The sequence below is a fragment of the Polistes dominula genome, unplaced genomic scaffold (genome assembly GCF_049000335.1).
Source record: "Polistes dominula isolate Pdom_NZ unplaced genomic scaffold, Pdom_raw_medaka contig_78, whole genome shotgun sequence".
NCBI lineage: Eukaryota > Metazoa > Arthropoda > Insecta > Hymenoptera > Vespidae > Polistes > Polistes dominula.
The window spans coordinates 856,987-878,082 of record NW_028301042.1 but is presented as its reverse complement, the minus strand read 5'-3'; the positions used below and the strand labels follow the sequence as shown (position 1 = coordinate 878,082).

Below are 21,096 nucleotides of genomic sequence, written 5' to 3'. Positions count from 1 at the left end.
CTCCCGCACACTTCTCCATTCTCTCTTTCCCTTTTCAACACCAACAAAACGACGTTGAACACCTCTCCCTGTTTCGAACCAAATCGAAATCACAGACGCATCATCCTACTCCTGTTGTCGCGACAACAACAGCTTGACGACTCCGCCACTGTGCGTCGCCATCATACAGACCTACCATCGAGTATATTGCAATTATACATAAAATATAATTGTTTTATAATAATAACTGGAAAATATATTGTTACTAATTTTATAATTTAATCAAACCTAGAATAAAATGAAGCACGAACTTTCTTGGCTAGAAAACTAGCAACAAATGGGTTTTATGATTTTAACTATAGAATTTTGCGTACATTGGTTGGAAATTTTAGATGAACAATCCAATGACTTTGGCCTTGAACCCATTTTATCGTCAATCGAAATGCCGCAAAATATTTTATCGATACGTCATCGTAAATTTGAACAGATCGTCTCGTAACGATCCCACATTGGCACGGAGGTTGAGTACTACATTATTTAAAACTTCGATCGCTGAATGAGAAACGGAATAATATTCTACGTGCAGCTCATTTCGAAAGCAGAAAACCGTCGGAAAGTGCAAAGTTCATGTCGATAACGACCGTATCGTGTCACGCCATCGCGATACTTTCGTAGTTTGAGACTTTTTCGAGGTAACTGTATGTTATATCTATGTATATGTTTATATATGTGTGTATGTGTGTGTGCACGCGCGCACGCGGCTGCCGCGCGTAATTATCGAACGGATATAAATGATATGCGTGATTGCATTTCGCGGCCGCAAAACGAAATTGCACAACTTCGACACGCGAAATCCTTTAAAATTTCATTTTTTCCCTCCCCCCATCACTCGTCCTCCCATACCCATACCCATATCGTAAACTACTTTACTATTACTTCCGGTCAAACTTAAAGATTTCTTTTGTTAATAATAATGTAAGCTTTTACCTGTACTTTCATTTATTTTATTTTTTTTCTATTTATGTTTATTTCTTAATGGGTTCCTTCAAACAACTAATTTGGATAACAAAGGGTTAGAATTATAACACTTTCCTATTTTCTTCTAATCTTCTAAATAATTTTAACAGATAAACAGAATCATAAAAGGTTTAAAAATAAATAACATATTTAACTGTAAAGAACATTAGTCGAATGAGTTTTTATTAAAAGTTGCAGATATCGAACTGGTTTTCTTAAAACTCTCGCAGAAATTGATCGCAGTGTATCGTGACCAATCATGGTATAATCTCGCGATACAATCGAGCGCTACTATTTTTGTACTCCCCTGTTTGCAACGGCACGAAAAACGATTATTTAAAACCGCGTACCGCACACTGCACCTCACCTCACCTCACTTCACCTCACCGCACCATACCGTACCTCATCGCAAAACTTTCAGATGATACGTTCAACGTAATAAACGTAACGTTACGATATCGACTCGTTGAATGAAAATAACCATAACTATGTATACGTTAGCTCTTAACTGTTATGAATAATATTTTACATTAAATTAAATCATGGTTTAAATGGGAATACAAAGAAAAATAAAACAGGTGATCAATAACAGTAAATAAGGATCTTAAACTTAACTGATGCTCGAATGATATAACTTTTACTTGTGAGAAAAGACAAGTAGTATTTGCCATCTAGTTTCCAATCAAAGAACTACGCGTCGTAATGTGCAACGCTTAGTAGCGAGGAGTGGGGAGGCTTTAAGTGGGGAGCGCAACAAATAGGAAACCGAGATAATAAGAAACAAATTTTTGTTTCATCGATTTCACGCTCTTATGTTTCATGATTTCCAAATCACTCTGATTTTAAAGAAGTTTTCATTTAAACAATGTAAATAAAATGAAAAGATAAAGATAGGTGAATGATATTAATATGAAACTTAGAGTATTTATTTCAATGTTCTGATATTTGCATCAGAGTAGGTAGATTCTTTCAAAGGCGTATTTCACATTTGCCAATACTAAGAGAGAAGCTTTCCGTAAATACAATCTCATTTGGAATCCGGTAGGTAGCAAAGCATCGAGCTTATGAATCCGGAATGTAGTGGTTTTGGAGGCAAGAACCCGCGTTGCGTTCACCAAGCGATGCTACTGGACAAGATTGAGGAGCTAGTATGTTGCGATTTATATGTATACAGGTCTGAGGTCAACCAATATTTGCTGCTACACCATACTTATGTATTCCCTCTTCCCCTCTCACGTGAGAACGCGAATCCGTATATTAATCGAAACGAGAAGGCCACTCTTCTAACTCTAGATTTCAACTTGAAGAAATATTCGATCTATTTTTGGTTTTTTATTTGTTTTTTTTTTTTTTTTTTTTTTGTAGAACAGTTGTGATATAAAGATAAATATCATCTTGAATTGCATGGTACTGCATATTATTTTCCTCAATTCATTTTTTAAATGTTAATATTTTATTAACCGGTAGTTAATGTCTGTTGTCCAAGAATTTCACGCTTCTTATCAAAACTATCAATCACAGCTAGGAAAACAGTTATCAAGCGTTGCATAGGGGGTTGCAGTGTTCGCATTAAGACACACATCGTTACGATGAGTTATCGTTGCGATAAAAATGAAATGAAATAAGTAAAAACTAGTGGGGCATAAAAAAAAAAGAAGAAAGAGAAAAAAAGAGAAAAGAGAGAAAAAGTATCAGTTGTAAAGTAATTATTAACGTTGGTGCATGTAAGGGGCCGCAAGCCAGGGCGGCAAGCTTCTGGGCAGAAAGTTTTGGTGGCACGCGAATAAGCCATATTCCTTTTGCCGTGTGCATATTCCAACTTCAGTTCTCCTGGTCTAACCGGGTATAAGGGATGAATAAAGGACGGATGGATAGATAGATGGATGGATGGATGGATGGATGGTTCACCCTCGTCCGATCGCACCGACTTTAATTCCTCATTGGCATCGCGCGTTTACGCGCGGAATGAAGAGAACAGCTGATAGGCTATCTGTTTAAAGAGTGTGCCGAAAGATAGGGAAAATAAATACGTGGAAAAGTTCGACGAGCCTTCAAAACCCCACACCCCTTAGACCCCCTACACCCTACCCCCACCCAACCTACTCATATGTAGTCTACGTACGTACGGAAGAACGCTGTAAAAGTTCGACCGCGTTTAATGCATCACTGCGAGGGATCTCTTTCGCTTTTTAATTGCTGTTATTCGTTCAACTCTAGCGCCATTTTCGCGAAAGAAGAACCTTACGAGTGCTTTTAACATGGATATTCTCAAACCAACCTGAACCACCACCCACCTATCCCTAATTCCTCTTCCTCCTACTGCTTCTCTCTATCAACAGAAAAAGAAAGTGGTATACCTTTAATCCTCGATTCGAGAGTTTTCCTATTGTTTGCTTCTCATTAATTACGATTATGAGATGATAAGAAGGAAAAAAGTACAAACGAACGACTGTTTTTTTTAAATGCTTGCCTCTGCAATGCTATCTGTCTTTTTATTTTTTTCATTTGTTCTATTATTTATGAATAATGTTAATGATTAATGAGTAGACCTAATCGCAAACAAAATGAAATAAATTGTTAATCGTTTTATTGACAGGTATCCGAAAAATATCCTAATACTTAGGTAAAATCAATAAATGGTGAGAAAAAGGGAGTCAAATTGAGACAAGGGTTAAGATTGTAAGTTATTTCCGATTTTTCCTCAGGGTAGGTAAAAGGGATAGGGTGTGAAAATCAAAAGAGTCAAGAGAGAAGAGAAGAGAACAGATTTATCCTCGGCGGTGATTTCGTCGGATTTTCCGCTCGTATTATTTGTTCGACATCGAGTCTTCTTCTCTCCTTGGTGTGCGAGGAACTCAGGACCCGGAGAAACTCCCGTTCGTTTCTTTACACTGGGAAGAATATCAATTGTTAGAAATACAAAGGGTAAGGGAAAGAGAGAACTGAAGCGAGAGGCGAATAGAGATAGAAAGATAGAAAAAGATAGAAGGAGTAAGAGAAGAAGAGTCTCGCCGCCTTTTCGGGGGTGAAACGGGGGAAGGGAATAAGAAGGAACCACGGGAGTATATGTCAGTGTATTCATGTATATGTATATGCATACCATCGTCTTCCACATTTACGAGCATGCGCATTTGTATCTTCAATGTTTCTGTGTATGGAATGAAAAGCTTGAGGAGGAAGGAAGGAAGGAAGGAAGGAAGGAAGGAAGGAAGGAAGGAAGAAAGAGGAAAGGAGAAAAGCGCCGCCTGTGGCACACCACCCCTGTACAAACCAAATTCTTAAGAGAATTTAACCGTTTGAATAGCTCGCAAATCCATAGCAAATGTTTACACGGGATTTTCTCAGGTATCTTTCTCTCGTTCGTATCTTCCTTCCACCCTTCCATCTTTATCTATATTTCTTGTATTTTTCTTTTTCCCAAATCGTGAATAAACAATCGAAAAGACATCTTTAAGATAATACTACGAGATATCTCGAAGAAATGATCAAATAAGATCTAGAGTATTCCTATTCCTGATGAACTTAGCGTAGAAAGTTCTATCAAGTAGGAGAGAAGGAAGGTGAGACCGCAACGATCAGTAGTCCTTACCGGTAGCAGTTCGTCTCCGGTTTACGGACGTATGTAAAGCACAGAGCGAAACACCGTAGCGCACCAACAGACCAGAGAGCACAGAACAGAACAGCACAGGCACCGCACCGCATCGTGTGAGCTACCAACCCAACTACTCCACCTCCCTGGGCCACCATACGCCAACCCAAACCCGCAGCCCACCCCGAGTCAAGACAAACAGTACCAGGCGTCTTAACAAGTGGACCAAGCTACGCCCAAGACAAAGGGTAATTGAGGGTAGGGATTAATACCCCTAGAAATACCACTAGAAATCCAGCCTGGCCGCTCTTTGGAGTTGCCAAGAGTCTCTCTCTTCTTTAACTATATATATATACGCGTTTCTCTCGTCTCGTCTTCCAACTCGATTCGACCTTAGCAGGAGTTCCTCTTTTAGGTCCTCCGGTTTCCTTACACCCTCTTCCATTCCTCAACGTGGCGCGCATTCCCGTATTCCACTACTCTCCAATCGTACACTCTCACTCCATCCACCTTGTGTCTCTTCATCGTCTTTCTTCTTCTTCTTCTTCTTCTTCTTCTTCTTCTTCTTCTTCTACTTCTGCATCATCCTATCTTATCCTACAGCAAGAGCAAGTACCATCTACTCGTCTTTCCTCTTCTTCTTCTTCTCTTAGAACTCCTTGGAGACTTCCCTCTCGAGAGAAGACTGGGGTCATCTTGCTAATTAAACAATCAAATACGGGCAACAGACGGCTTGCCGGACTCCAGTCAATTCTCACGGGTTTTACGGATCGATCGATTAACTTTCTCTCTTCTGAAACTTCGATTGCATTCTACGATTGCTTTCTAAACGAATTTCTACTGATATCGGGGATTCCTGTTTAGTTTACTTCAAAGTTTCTTCACCTAAAATCGATATACTCTATGTCTGTTAGGTTTGTTAAGTAGGTGATGGTGGTGGTAAATATCAACGACCCAATCCGAATTTAGCAGGATCGAAAAGTTGTTTGGATTTAACGAGTCCTTAGAGAACCAGGGAATCCCCGAATCTAACGAACCCGTGGAAAGCGCTTGAGACTTTACCCTCGCGCAGAATTATAATACAAAATGTCATAACTATCGTCCTAATCACACTTTATTCTAACTGTTCCCTTTTCCTAACGAGCCTCGCGCACAGTCCTTTCCACAGACTGCAAAGTACTAGGAGGACGTAAGAGAATCGTAAAGTAGTAACACCCCTCGAGACCTTAGGACGCTCTTACGTTCTTAGAAAGCCGACAAGAAAGCCGACTCCAAAAGGGCACGCACCAAAAGCGCTACGATATTACGATTATCCTCCTAAGCGTTGTACATTATCGTATCCTTTGCCTACGATTCCAATGTTACTCAACAAAGTTTCTAAAGTCTCCAAATGTTATCGTAAGATGTTTTGTATCATACGAAATCTTAATGAACAAAAAAATCTTGCAAGATGCATTTAGATTAGTGCAGATTATTGAGGAAAAAAAAATATATATTAAAAGTTTCATTGTGAACAACCCAATAAATACGTGCACGTTGAAATGTATCTCATGCATGATAAAATACGAAGACGATTCGAATTACAATTTGAAAAATTCCATTTTGTGAGTGACGTAGCAGACGTTTCAGGAAAAAAGGGACAATTCGTTTCTAAGGTATAATACACGGATAACAGTACGATGCGCAGCTAAGGAAACATACACGGAAATTGAATAATATTGTAATATCGAATTCCACGTTTTACCCCGAAAAGCAAACGACCCCAAAAACGTTTTATTGGAATCCTTATCCGGACTGCTGTTGCTTGCCTACTCTTACTCTTTCTTTCTTTCTTTCTTTCTTTCTTTCTTTCTTTCCTTTCCCTCTTTCTATATTCTTGGAATGTAAATCGACCGAGAAAATACGAGAAGAAGAAGAAGAAGTAGTTGTATCAAGAATCTTTGTAGTTCGCGATATTCTTCTCCCGACGGCCAACGTCAGGTACAATACCAACATATTACCTAAACAAATTCACAAATGGTATCGGGTCAAAGAAAAAGTATATTCACATTTCTTTTCTAAATCGCATAACTTTGTTGACATGTCATAAACTAACTTTAAAAAAATATTAGTAATAAATTATAACAACTTGACAATAAGATCAAAATTGATGGGGGTAAGTGTATTGGATCTAGCGATGATTACATTTATTCATACTTGTATCATTCAACAACTACTTGCAACATTTAACTTAAAAAATCCTAATTGGACTAGTGATTCAATCAAACAGTCAACACATTGAGATACCATGTTTGTCATATGTGATCACCTAGCAACGATACAAATAACAAAATTGATGGTTTATTAACTATTGAACGAGGTATCCATTGCTGTTGGAACAAAATACATACCGATATCTAATGGGGCGTTGGTTACGCTTAAACGGAATTTATAAAACAATGAGAATGATTGCTACTGAAGATAGATTTGAAGAATGATAAAAGAATTTTTATTCGGCCGAGTCACCTAGATACACGACATGAGATAATTGCCCTTTTAAATTATCCAGTTTATTATCCCCGATCAAACGAGGATGATAGGCGTCTCTATTGCGTGCGTTCGATCGTAACAACGTAGTTTCCCTACATCGACCCTTTCCTTTCTTTCTCTCTCTCTTTCTATTACACTTTGAAAACCCTTCGTTGCACCCAACATTTACCATCGCATTCATCCCACAATCACATAATCGAACTTGTATCGTAACTCTCGATCGCACGAATAAAAGCAAAGCAGAAGAAAAAGAAGAAAAAAAAAATCATCTCACGATAAGGGACTTAACGAATAGCACGATATTGTTCGAAAAGTAACCTCTAGAACCTTAAGTTAATTTAACTGACCGATAGCAGAGAACAACCTTTGACCTACGAGCCTCTTGCATGCACCTTAACCAAATCGTTTGTGAACGGTTAAAAGGCGAGACTATGGCTTTACCAAATCGAGTTACAGTGAACAAAAAAAAACAGATAACTACAAAATAATCTTAAACTAAATCCAGTGGTAATCTGTTGTTAAGAACTTTACGGTCTGCATATAGAAAATAATCTAAACATTGTCAAACATGTGGTCAGTAAACTAAAATACACTTTGTACGCATGCAATTTGAACGTCTACAAATTGAAGTTCATATGGTTGATGCATAAATACTTAATATAGGTCCTGTTAAACATGTCTGGTATAATACGTGTAAAGGTAACAGACTTTGCACGTTGTATTGTCGGTATCGATTATTAGTTGTTATCTTGGTGAAGTATTGCGACCCTTCTGGCTAGCAAGTAACCGACCAAATAACAACCACCACCGCTAAGCACTGGCCAGGTCTCTCCCCTTCTCTCTTTCTCTCTCTAACTCTCTCACTTTCTCACTCAGCAGAGTGTATCCCCTCTTGGCATGGCTCAGAGACCTCAGCCACGTGCATACATCACTCCGCACCGAGATAAGACTCGGATGGATCGTTATACTGCCCCGGTCTATGATTAATAATTACTCGCGAGCGAGACTTTATCAGATAGCAAAGGACGCTAGAGTTAGTTCGATAAGGAATAATCAAAGCCTGTTCTCTCGCGCGTACCACCTCAAACTAACCTGTAAAATTTACGCGATATTTTTTTATTTAAGAACGAGAACGAACTAAAAAGAAACTGAATTATATCCTAACCTGAATAAATAAGAAAAAGTATTCTCTTTTTTATAGGTTAGGTTTTGTAAGAGTATATTATACTCGAGTACTTTTATTTATTTATAGGTTAGATTATTTGGGTACTCATGTAAGTCTACATATATATTTTCTTTAAAGTGACTAACACCTACATGTACGATCGTTAATTACGAATCAAGAACGTAATCGCTAACGTCCCATTAACCATATCGTCAAGCTCCGCATCAAGTACCGCGTGCCGTGACACCTTCTCGCCCTTGTAAATGCTAATTTTATTAATAACGACCAGGTTATATTTCAAATTGGACCGAGTTTCGCGCCGTCCCGGTAATCGCACACTCTGGGTCACGCACCTAACTTTTCACGGATGCACGCACGCTCTACCACAGCGTAAAGAAACAACAGACAACCCTTTTTATTATCCCATAACACCCTTGTCTAACTAATTCGTCGTAATGTTACTCAAACGTGATCGAAAATTGAAGAAAGAAAAAAAATCAATCATTTGTGATATACTTAAAACAATCTGTTAAAAAACAATGTTCACATAATCATAAATAAATGAAACAGTAGTTAATCATACAAGTGTCATTTATAAAGCACATAATAAGTTTGATAAAAGACTACCGCGTTTGCAATTTCAAATTGAAGATGAAAAAGGAGGTTGGTAGTTGCGTCTCTTCGGTAGGGAAAGCTAGGGAGGAAAAGGGAGTAACGAAAGGGCGTTAATCGCGATTTCTACCCTCTAGCACAGCGTGTCCTCGTTAGAGTTCGCTTAGCGAAAGAAACTCTCTGAGCCAATCGTATATGTTCGTAGAATGGCAACGGCCAATAGACGGGGACAGGATCAGTATGTATTTTGTTGCGACGGAATCGCAATCCAACCCAGCGGCCGGTGTAATTTTCCACCTAACGACTCCTACCTAACAGAACACGTGCATGTTTCGTGCGCTATCGTTGGCCACGATCGGATATCAATAAAATTTGCATAAAAATCTATTCGTGTGCGTCCAACATCGTCGAGTATAGAGGGGTTGGAAGAGGTGCAAGGGGGGAATGGATAAAGAGAGGAAGGAGGATAAGGGGGAAACCAACATTGCACGATCTGCTTTTGCACCCCTAGCCCTCCCACCCTTCCTTCCTTCCTTCCTTCCTGTCTCCTCTTCGGAACGATGAGCCTACTCGAGTTTTACAACGAATCAACACGTTCTAGCATCGAACCGCGTCAACGTTTAGATATCTATCATCAAATTTTTACCGCAACATCTAACACACACACACACACATTTTATAGATCATATTAATGTGATATGAACAATCATGATTGACTTATTGATCTCTTAATAAATCAAAATTCATTTCAAATAGAAATGAATCCAATAAAATACAAAGCAAAACCATTGAATAGAATATTTTAATTAAATATAAATAACTGGTCAATTTGAACAGTCAAACTACATCTTGAAAGAAAGAGAAGGGAAAAAAAAGGAACTTGTAACGACGAAGATTTTCTCCATCGACCTTACAGTAGAAAAGAAGAGATTCATGGGGAGTATTGGTCAGAACCCCTCAATAACCTCGATACAAAATTCTTTTCACGGTTCTTGTTGAATGCCTATAGGAAATATGTGAAAGGCAAGGCAGGCAGGCAGGCAGACCTTGGTCCGTCCGATTCAAACACACTGGCCCCGGCCCCGTGTGTTGGTTCAGGCCTCTTTCTCTCTCTCTCTCTCTCTCTCACTCTCTCCAGTTATATACGGAATGAGCGTTTGCAAGGCGTCTATAAGCCCCGACCCTCGTAATGAAACATAAATTATTCAATCGAAATCAGCCGCGGACCGACGAGCAAGCTATGCTTCCCTATACACATTTGACTACAGACACAGACACACAATTGACTAACACTAGCCAACATCAGTTCTCAACGAGAACCTGGTGCACAGAATGTTGGTGGTGGTGGTGGTGTGGTGGTGGTAAGGCACAAGCAACATGCTTTCCTTGGTGCCGCCCAACCGAGTCTTCTGTTTTTTTCTCTGACCGAAAACGGCCTTTAAAAAGCTTCGAAAAAACCCTTCGAACCTCCCCCCACCCCGCTCCGCGCTCCCTCCTCCTCATTCCTCTGCCCCTCAGAGTAGTCTCTTTTTACGTCAGAGTATTTTTGGAGAAAAGTGAAAAAGTCAAAGTAACCCGTCGGGTCCTGATCCTTCTTTTCTTTCCTTCCTAACTTTCCTTCTTTACTTCTTTCCTGTTTGATTTTCTACTTTTTCTATTTTATTTTCTGCACACCAGCGCCCCCTAAAAAATAAAAAAATAAAAAAAGAGACAGGGAAAGGTACGTTTTTCGTACGATCTCGCCAGGCGAGGTTTTTTATCTTTACCCAACCACCCTCCTAGAAAAGCGTTCGCTTTCTTCTTTCGTTGCTTACGCGGGGCTGTTCGTTTTACTTTACACGAGGCCTTTGCCATGATAAATAAATCAAATAAACAAAAAGTAAAAAGGTGATCGCGAAATTCGGTATAATGACTTGTAAGCGAAGGTTCAGTGCTCTTGAAACAAGGGAGATAGATAAAGCAGACAGAAGGCAAGCTGCTGCTAGATATCGAGCTTTTGAGTAAGCAACCCTACTCTCTACTATAACCCTCCCCTCTTCTCTCATCTTTCTCCTGTATTATAAAAGCTCTTTTCCCTCTTCTACCTTTAGCTTCCATAACCCTGTCTAACGTTACATAAGATCGTTGTGTTGTAAATCCGAACAACTTAACATCGATTTACATTTACAATAAAATCAATTTTAAAACGTTGCTAAATTTTCATTCACTATGATTTTATTTTTTTTTTTTTTTTATTTAAATAAAACTGAACAATACTTAATCACTGAATAAACAAAATCTAATGAAATTAAAGATTTATTTGAAAATTAATCAGAGTTGAAATTGCGTTAAGAATTTTGTTGTTGTTGTGAACGCATTAGGTGACCCAATGTATTCTCTCATGTTGAAATTAAAAATAATACGTATCTATAGGAAGGGGTGGTAGAAAATAAAAGGGGAAGGATAGAAGGCCGTTTATATCCTGGATTATATCGGCATCACCCTATCAATTTCCACCCTCGAACAATATACCGAAGAACGGAACGAAACTGAACGCGACGTTCGTTCGTTCGTTCGTTCGTTCGTTCATTCGTTCGTTCGTTTGAGGGGTAGGTGTTGGAGTTTGGGGTGGGATTCCCGATGCGGCATGTTGTATTATAAAATATTGAGACACTCCTCCTACATTTGGGATAGATATTTCAGGTGGCATGAGGAAGACTTTTCGTAGAAGACGACACTACGAGACCCTGAGACGAATTTAAATAATGCAACGAACGATTTTCGCATCTTCTCGAATATCTTCTTCCGCTAAAAACAGTTGGACCAACGGCAAGAAAAAAAAACTATACTTTATTTTTCTTATATATAATATCATTGACATCATTTTGGTTTTTTTTTTTTTTTTTTGTAGAAAGGATTCATCAGAGCAAAATAATTTCTATTATTTTTAGACATTTTTAAACATTTATTTCAATATTGAAGTAATTAAAACTTTCTTAGGTGTATCAACCAATTATGCAATTAAATTTTAGAAATAATTACTCACATCAGAACTGTTATCATTCGAGTCAATTAACTGAAACGTCAGTCAATTGACTTATAAGCAATCATGTAGATCAATAAAAGTAGGAAAAGAGATTAATTGGTTGAGAATAAACGAGATCCCTTAAATGATTTAAACGTTTCAAATGATCTCCAATCTATCCTATCGAATAAAACACATGTACGTTAGAACATAATCGTTCTTTAATCGATATACAGCGTGAGTTTAGAGATACCGATCAATTTACTACTCGTTGTTATACAAATCACGCAACACGAATCGCTAACTTAAAGAGGACAGTGAACTTAGTTTCTCCCGTTCGATCAAAAGCAGAAATCACGAGCCTTTTCAACCTCCCTACAGTTTCGTTTGGAAGAAGGTTGCACCAAGTTCCTGCTGATTTACCGGATGAAATTTGAGTATCACGAAGCACGCGAAATGCGTATCGTGAATCCAATATACCTAACGTTTTCACAGGGACTACTACCTACCCCTCTCTCTCTCTCTCTCTCTCACTATTTTCTATTGGATGGCTATAATTCACGCGCAGGAATTCGAGAAGAAAAGGAAAAAAATATTTCCTGTTTTCTTCTCCTTTTGTATCCGTAGAAAATCTTTCGGGAAAAAAAAATATCTTTGATAATCTAGATTGAAAATCTTATACGAATGAAAATGTGATACTCGCGTGATCGTTTCATGTATCGTCTATCATGTTGGAATAAAACTTATGTGTTCATTTTACGTTGTGACATTGTTTATTGATTGATTAATAACCAGAGAACCAAAATAATTCTCTACCCAGTTTAATTAACAAATATTGAAAATTCACGTCAAAACGTGACGAACTTTCTTGGATACCTAATATTAATGCATATAGAAAATTATGAATTATTATTCCTATCTTTCTCTCTCTCTCTCTCTCTCTTGTTAATCTGGACATAATAATATTATAATAACAATAGATTATCAGGGATAACCCAGTGACAGAAGTGGATGTTTCGCATGACTATTATACGAGCAATTCAGTTCCATTAATTCCGCAGCTATAATATTCAAATATGAAGCACTGTGGTTACAATATTATGTGTAATGCAGACCGACTTATTACAATCGATGCGTTTATTCGACTGACACGTGTGCAATATGACGTATTTATATGTATCACGTAAAATGAGCAATAGTTATAGATTTGTTCATTATAATTTCTTCAATTATGAGTAAATAAATTGTCATAATATTTGTCATGTATTACGCAATATCACATAATCGTAAATAAAACGAAACAAATTTACTCGTAAACGAGGATGATGGATTAAAAAGTTGATAATGCAAAATGTCGAGTTAGAAAATGATTTTAAAATGATCACAGAGTAAGTCGCAGGTACCCCTTTCTATCGGAAAGCAAGCGAGCCGTTTTGCATCGTACTTCCAGTCGATAAGAAAACGCAGGACTAGCGACCCCTTAGTCCCTTTCTAAACGATATCTACCGTACCGACTCGTGAGAAGAATCACTTAGATGTTTGGCATCGAATATAACCCCCAAAAGAACTTTCAATTATTTCTTAAGTTCAATGTATTCCCTTAAAATAATAAAAATCTAAATAATTGTTGTTGATGAAAACTACTACTACCCATGTGTAAAGTATAATCATCGACATTTAAACGAGAAGTCTTCGTAATACCAGTTAAACCAGTCCTCCTTAAAACAACCCTGTTCCAACTAACCAACCCCACTTCTTAGCCTTTAACAATCTTACCGAAGAGAAACGTTAACGGGATTTTGTCGTGTCTCCGATGCATTCGCGCGGGGGTTGTTATCGTTTGAACAGCGTTATAGATTACGACCACCTAAGGCAATAGTAATTGCAATCATTATGCAAATACCCCAAGCGCATGTAGCCAGACCTCGTTACTTGACCACTACTACTACTACTATTACTGCAACATTGTGTATTGAAATAAAAACTCGACCGTGTTCTTTTCTTTCTTATTCTTCTTTTTTGGTACCTTAATGGGAAAAAAAAGCGGGGGGGGGGGGAAAGAAAAATCATGTGGATACGAACAAAAATATAGTCTAGTGTTATTTTCTATTACTCGATGGGGATAATAGTAAGTAGGAAAGTACTTTGACAATGTGATATATAAAAAGAACAAATGTGGACAGATCACACAGGGTAGATGTGAAATCTTCTAATAAAAACCAAATTTTGAAAGAATAAAACAAATGTAGATTATCGGTTATTATTGTTTGATGGAAAGGTGGAGGAAGGAAGGGAGGAAGTGAACGAAATAAAATAAAAAAAAATAAAAAAAGAAATGAATGAGAGTGGGAAAACGATTTCTCGATGCGTCCTCGGTGACAGAATCGTTCGTCCCAAATAAATCGACAAGCAGTCACGAGCTATTCGTTCCCGTCGACGGTAACGCATTCGTCCATTAATGTTTCGTATTCCCATAAGATACGGCCCCGGGGACGCGATTCATTTATATGGCCCCACACGTATGGGACGTGCCAATACTCGATCGACCCCACGCAATCGTTTATCATCCAAACACGAACTCGTGTCTACGTGTTCGTGTGTTCCTGCAATAGTTTCAAACTCGTGTTCAACTATTCGTAAAAAAATAAAAATAAAAAAAAACAACAAATATCAAAAAGTTCGTCTACTGGTGGTTTGGTGTACTCTTTCAACTCGTTACTCATTTTATCTCTTCTGTCCTTGCAAAACGTGTACGCTAATTATTCTCACGATTAATAAACCTATATCTATTTTTTATTTTCTTTACTCAAACATTCAAACAATTTATTCTAACAAATACTGACCTTATTTTGTTATTAATCAAAATAAAATATCTTTGAGAATAAATGAATTTCTTGTTCTTCTACTTCTTCTTCTTCTTCTTCTACTGGAATATATGTCGGAGACAAGTTTGCCCTCGTAAAACATAAGGGAAGACGATATCCAAGGACCAAAGGAAAAAGGATTAAAATAACAACAAAAAAAGAAAGGGTTTGCGGAACGGAACGAAACGAGCTCACGGTAATATATGTATAATATTTTTAATTGTTGACGTTAAAATGTGTTTGCCCGGGTTTTCTCTCGTTAACGTGACGTGCCTACGACTGCAAACGGAGGGTCAGAAAACTGGTCTATGTCACGTTTTCGGTCCAAGCACCGTCCCTGTGTTATTTATTTCACGCTTAAAGAATCACCCACCGTCCATACCGTGCGGCTTTCCGCCGTCCTATGCGGACAACTTTGGACAGACTGTCTTCTGCAAGAGCGGAAAAAATTTGACACACGCCGGAATAGATATATATGTATATCTAAGTATATGTATGAAAATATACGTATATGTGTACTCTTACCAAACGAGATGTTTCTGAATCGTTATTATTATAATTATTATTACGTTAATATGACTTTAACTGTGGTACAGTTTTAAAATAAAACATTATAATAATATAAATGAATCAATGATTTTCTGAAATAAAAAAAATGGGCACTCGAGTTTAATGAGAGATCATGTGATAACATAAGACAAATGTTTTCTATTTATCTTCACCCAATTTAATTTTTTTCTTTTGTCTTCCCTTATATTTAATTGACGCTTTAACGATAACGAAAAATAAAAAAAAGATGAAGAAAAAGAAAAAATGAACGTAGTCGTATACTTTCAATTAAAAATCCATACCGTTATAAATTTTCGGTAATCTCGTTACGCTCATCGTCGGGAATAAAGTTATGGGTGATAGGGGAGATGGAAGGTTTGGTGGGTGGTTGGGTAACGATACGGTGTAGGCGAACGAACAAGGTGGCTTTAAAATAAATTGAAAAATCACGTGACGCGAGCAAAACGTCGTTGCCATAAGCGTGACGGGTTTTACGAAGTCTTGGCACGGTATCGTCATTATCATATCGTTCGAAACGAGTGTGGATTTCGTTAAAAAAAAAAGAAAAAAGAAAAATACTTTGCCTGAAATATTTTTAACGTAAATTTCAATGTCCTATCGTTACTTGTCACGTAATTAGGCTAAAACGTATTCATCAGTTAAAATGAATAAAATAAAAATCAACAACAACCATAACAATTGTCTTTTTTGTCAGCTTCTACATGAGTCAATTTAATTATAGTAATTAATAATAAATATTACACGCATCTTTTTATAAGTTTAATTAATCATTTGTATAATCGTTCATATAGAAATTTCTTGTCAGTATAATGTAAAACTAACATAATCTCTCATCCTTGTAGTCGCTTCTTATCTTGATATTTTTAGGAGGGTATTTTTCCATTGATGCACGTTCTTTTCATTTCATTTAAACGACGAACGAAGGGAACGAAGGTAGGATCGCTCGTTCAACGCTCTTGCAACGGATAGCGCCACATTTTCATTAAGACTCTTGATTTATCGGCATAGTTAGCCCGGTCGACCTCGTTACGGGTTTCCGTACAAAGGTAAGGGCGCTTCCCGAAACCTTTTGACTTGGTAAAAACTTCTGAACGTCTATGGACACTGAAATCCTCTTTTTTATATTTCTCACATTGAACATATTTATTTTCATTCTAAATTAAATTCTAGCAATTACAGTTTTATAGGGATTTGAATAAATTTCATGAAACAGATGATGTTTAATCTTAAACAAAAAGTAACATACTTAAACCCATAACTGATTCACTCAAAACCAATTAACAACACATTTTCTCAGCATCATATCAACAACTAATCCAAATAAATCTATTGTAAAACTCAATTATACAATTTATTCTTTTGACTGAGTCAATTTGATTTTCTTCAGTGCAAACAAACACATGGGAATTTCTTCGAGAACTGATGAAAGTGGATAAAGCGAAGGAAGAAACCGATTGATAAATCGAATGAGGTGGAAAACGTAGCAATCTGCGGCGGCAGGCTTACGTATCTTTCGACCATGGACGGTTTCGCCAGACGCGTGCACCATTTATATAACGTGTGAGAGAAAATAGAACGAAAAGGATTCGCGGGTGCCGAGCTGAGGGAAGACGAATCGACGACACCATCGTGCCAGCCCACTCTCGACATCTTCCATACGTCAAAGCCCATTCTCAGCAACGACCAACTACTATGTGTTGGTTCTTCCTTCACCCTAACTAAAATATCTCCTTCTTCTAGAATATCGGGGTTAGAAAGAAACCACTTGGGTTATAGAAAGGGACTACAGTAAGGAACCAACTTAAACTTAATTTTATCTATAAATATTTGATTATGTGCAATGTGTAATAGAACAAAATAAATTGATTAGCAAGATTGGTGGTATCTCAATTAACACTTAAAAGAAAAAGGTAACAGGTAAAAATGATGCAATCCTGTGGTCAAATTTATTGAGATGGTTGCAGACGTATGCCATGTGGTTGCGTTTAAAGTAAAGTAGATACTAATTAACACGGTAGCAGCGATTCAAGATCGGGTGGTTTTAGGGGGGAGGGTATGTTGGAGTGGTTGGTTGAGCGCGAGCTCTCTCTCTCTCTCTTACACTTTCTTGGAATGGTAAGAGAGGTAGAAGTAGGGGGAGAAGGAAGTCTTAAGGCAGCATGTTCTCTCCGGGGAGCCAAGTGTTAGGAGAATTAACAGCAACCCCTGATCTTGGCCTTCTATGCTATCTCCCTAATAATAAACTGGTAATTCCCAATGCCCCTATAAGTTACTCCCTTTCAACGGCACAATGACCTACGAGTGCCAAGACGTATTGTCTAACGGGTGTTCGTGATCCTTTCTAGCCTTCTTAGAATCTAACGGGCCATTAGTTAATTGAAGAGCGTTTCGAAAAAATGAACAAGAAAAAATCCTACCAATCATTGTCTACATTTTTCTATCTCTATCCTCTACCTCTCTTTCAAGTACAAATTAATAGATGAAATAAAAAGAAAGAAAAAAATAAAAGGATACTTAATTATTACCTAATTACCGAGTTATCCGATATTCGCAGTAGTCAGCACAGACATCGAATTTTTGGCAAAAAAATAATAATAATTCTTACTTGCCGAGCTTATTACCGAGGAAATAATCGATGATGCTCGCATTTCTCTCACATTTACCCCGATTTACAAAAGGTAAGCCACATCTATTACGCGTATCTATTCCCAGTGTAATGCTCACCCGTTACATTGTTACATGCTGAGGATTCAACCAGAAGGCTTACCTCACCATATATGTATGTATATGTGTACATTGTACATTTACCACTTTCTATAAAGTACCCTGTTTCTAAGTCGATGTGGGCTGCAACTCATCTGCCTACCAACTTACCTACCTACCTACCTACCTACGTATCTAAATATGAGAGAAAAGGATGGGGAGAAAGAGAGAGACAGAGAAAGAGAAGACAAGAAAGGGTCTAGCAAACCTTGAACACAGCATACACATCGAAGGAAGGGATTGTAAACTTGGAGTAGGACGATTTCATTTCTCGACGAACCGTTTAGATTTATGGACATAAATTTCTCTAGTTTCTCTAATCATAAGCTTACTCGATACAGATATATCAAACAATTTCAGAATATATTGAAGAAAAGAGAGAAGACTTATCTCATATATCACATACTTTTACTGATATTACTGATACTGCTAGAACCCCCTCAAACTGAAGTACCAAGTATCCAAATTTATAAACACCCTAGAAATAAGGATACTCTTATACCTCCACCCTCATAGTACTCATTTTAGTCGCCTCTTACGACATGCATGAGCTACATTGGGACTATTCTTTCACACCCGGTCACCAAACGGGTGAATTTTTAAGTTTAAACAATTGCAATATGTTTTACATAAAAAAGTGAACAAAATCGAACAAAAAGTTAACACTAGAAACCCTGAAATGTTTAGTAGTATCCTGTCACGAGTTATTAGTGTTAAGACTATAGAATAAGATTATGTTAAATTATTATAATTAATAATGTTGAAAAGGTAGGATTTATTATATCGAAGTATGTAATGAAATTAAGGAAAATCCGACACGTGTCTAGTACATAGTTGGATCGAAATGGATACTAAAAAGCAATAAGATACGTCCTAGTGTAACTAAAGGACACAGGGTTCTCCCATGTTTAGACCAAATATCTACTCCGTAGATTAGGAAGAAAACGGGGGGATGGTAACGGTGACCGATAAATTCCGTTGCAACTGTCTCTTACTTGTAATTAAACGCACAATTTAAACAGACCATTACCGTCAGCATACCCAAACTGGTGTAGAGAACCTGCCTCCTCTTGGTATTCTTGAAGACGTTGTACTTACGAAACTACTAAGATCAATCTTAAATCCGTATGAAAAGGGATTTTGATTGTGTTATACTAGAAAATATATATATATATAACCAATATTGATCTCACGTTACGTGTATCCAACAATAAACTGGGTGTTCAACTACCCTGTAGTGAAACTTGTCAAATATTGATCTTCTAATCTCGTTCACCAAATACTTTATCGAGATCCCGATATTGTTGAAACGTGGTATTTAGTTTTGTTATGCATGAACGTAAACGAACTATCGTTTCTAATTACCGTGGCATTGTGATACGTGGCATAGTGCGTACGAGTCGAACATCTGCGATCCATCGTGACGGATAAATCACCTTGGGACCACCCTCCAATCGTGTCTCGCCCATCGCCTTGCATATAGACAGTTACTAATGAGCCAACCCCATTTAATTAACTGTATATGGTTTCGATGCAACTGCCAGACTATTTCCCATTCGTATATACCAACTATTCTATTCAATGTCTATAGCTTTTTCTCTATCTATCTATCTCTCTCTCTCTTTCTCTTTTGGTGTCCCTCACCTCTCTCTTTCTCTTTCTCTTCCTCTCTCTCTTTACCCTCCTCCCCTTTTATTCAAGTTCAGTTAGTGAAACGATATTTCATCGAGAACCTCTTTTTGTCTCTGCGCATCTGTTCGATTTCCGTTTGGGATGCCGTTTGTTTCAAATTGTTAATACGAATTTCTGTTCATTGTTTAACTGATTATTACCACTTTAACTTTTGCAATATACTTCTGTATTGTACCATAAATAATATTAGATTTGTTGAATACGATTTTGCAAAGTCTAATCAATGTTTGATGTAATCTTGATTTTATTATTATCATTATTATTATGATTTGAATTATTTATAGATGATGATATGTTTGTCTGAATTATTAATTGTTATTTTTTATCAGAGACAATCTTAAATTAGAACCCTCGAAGGGTCTTTTATACGATCAACATCACGAATATAAAACCTATGATTATTGAGCTCACGCATGTAATAAAAATGCTTAAGCGTTTACAAAAGATTTATACTTGAGATAACATTAGTAATATTCATTGTATCAAGTATATAGAATTTAAATTGACATAAGATACATAATTATAATTTTATAAATTAACTATATATAAATAAGTATTTAGTATAGTATAATACTCATAGTAAAAAAGCTAATGTTTTATTATAAGACACCTCTCAACAACTGGCCTCCGTGGCGCAAACGGTTAGCGCGTTCGGCTGTTAACCGAAAGGTTGGTGGTTCGAGCCCACCCGGGGGCGAGCATTTTTTTTGCTATTCAAAATTAACAAATTTTTTTTATAAACAAAAAAGACTATATTTGAATAATTAATTTAATTACTCTACTTATTATTTTATTTTTGTATATGTATAATAATAAATGCATATTAGAATAAAATAACCTATAAGTCTAATATTTTGGTAAAAATCTGATAAAACCCTTTATGATTAAAACAAATTGTATTTTCAATTCAATCCTGATAACAATTACTATATTTTGAAAAATGTGTACCTTATTATAGAGAATAATTTTGATATATTATTAAAAAGTTCTAAAGCAACGGAGAAAAAAAATGAAATTCTAGGCACAAAATGTTAATAATTTCTGCTGGAAAATAACGGCGCCGTGGCTTAGATGGTTAAAGCGCCTGTCTAGTAAACAGGAGATCGAGGGTTCGAATCCCTCCGGGGCCTTGTTGTTGTCTAAAATTTTTTTTTATTAAAAAATACTATTACTTATACTTATTGTTAATTTAATTTTTTTAATGTTATAATCTAAATGTCACTTTAAAAAGACACTAAACATTACAATTATCTCTTTTTTTCATTCACTTCATTACTTTACTAAAGATATTAAGAAAAATCCTGTGAAAACA

The 21,096-nt window shown here is 36.9% G+C and overlaps 1 long non-coding RNA gene and 2 other non-coding genes across 3 annotated transcripts in view; 2 read left to right on the top strand and 1 right to left on the bottom strand.

The window, feature by feature from the left end:
• Positions 1-21,096, bottom strand: part of LOC149031718 (uncharacterized) — a 63,767-nt gene that overhangs the window by 37,091 nt on the left and 5,580 nt on the right. The gene's annotated exons all lie outside the window — the stretch shown is intronic.
• Positions 20,408-20,481, top strand: TRNAN-GUU (transfer RNA asparagine (anticodon GUU)). The gene has a single exon. It is a non-coding gene; the product is annotated as a tRNA-Asn (tRNA).
• On the top strand, positions 20,841-20,914 carry TRNAT-AGU (transfer RNA threonine (anticodon AGU)). The gene has a single exon. It is a non-coding gene; the product is annotated as a tRNA-Thr (tRNA).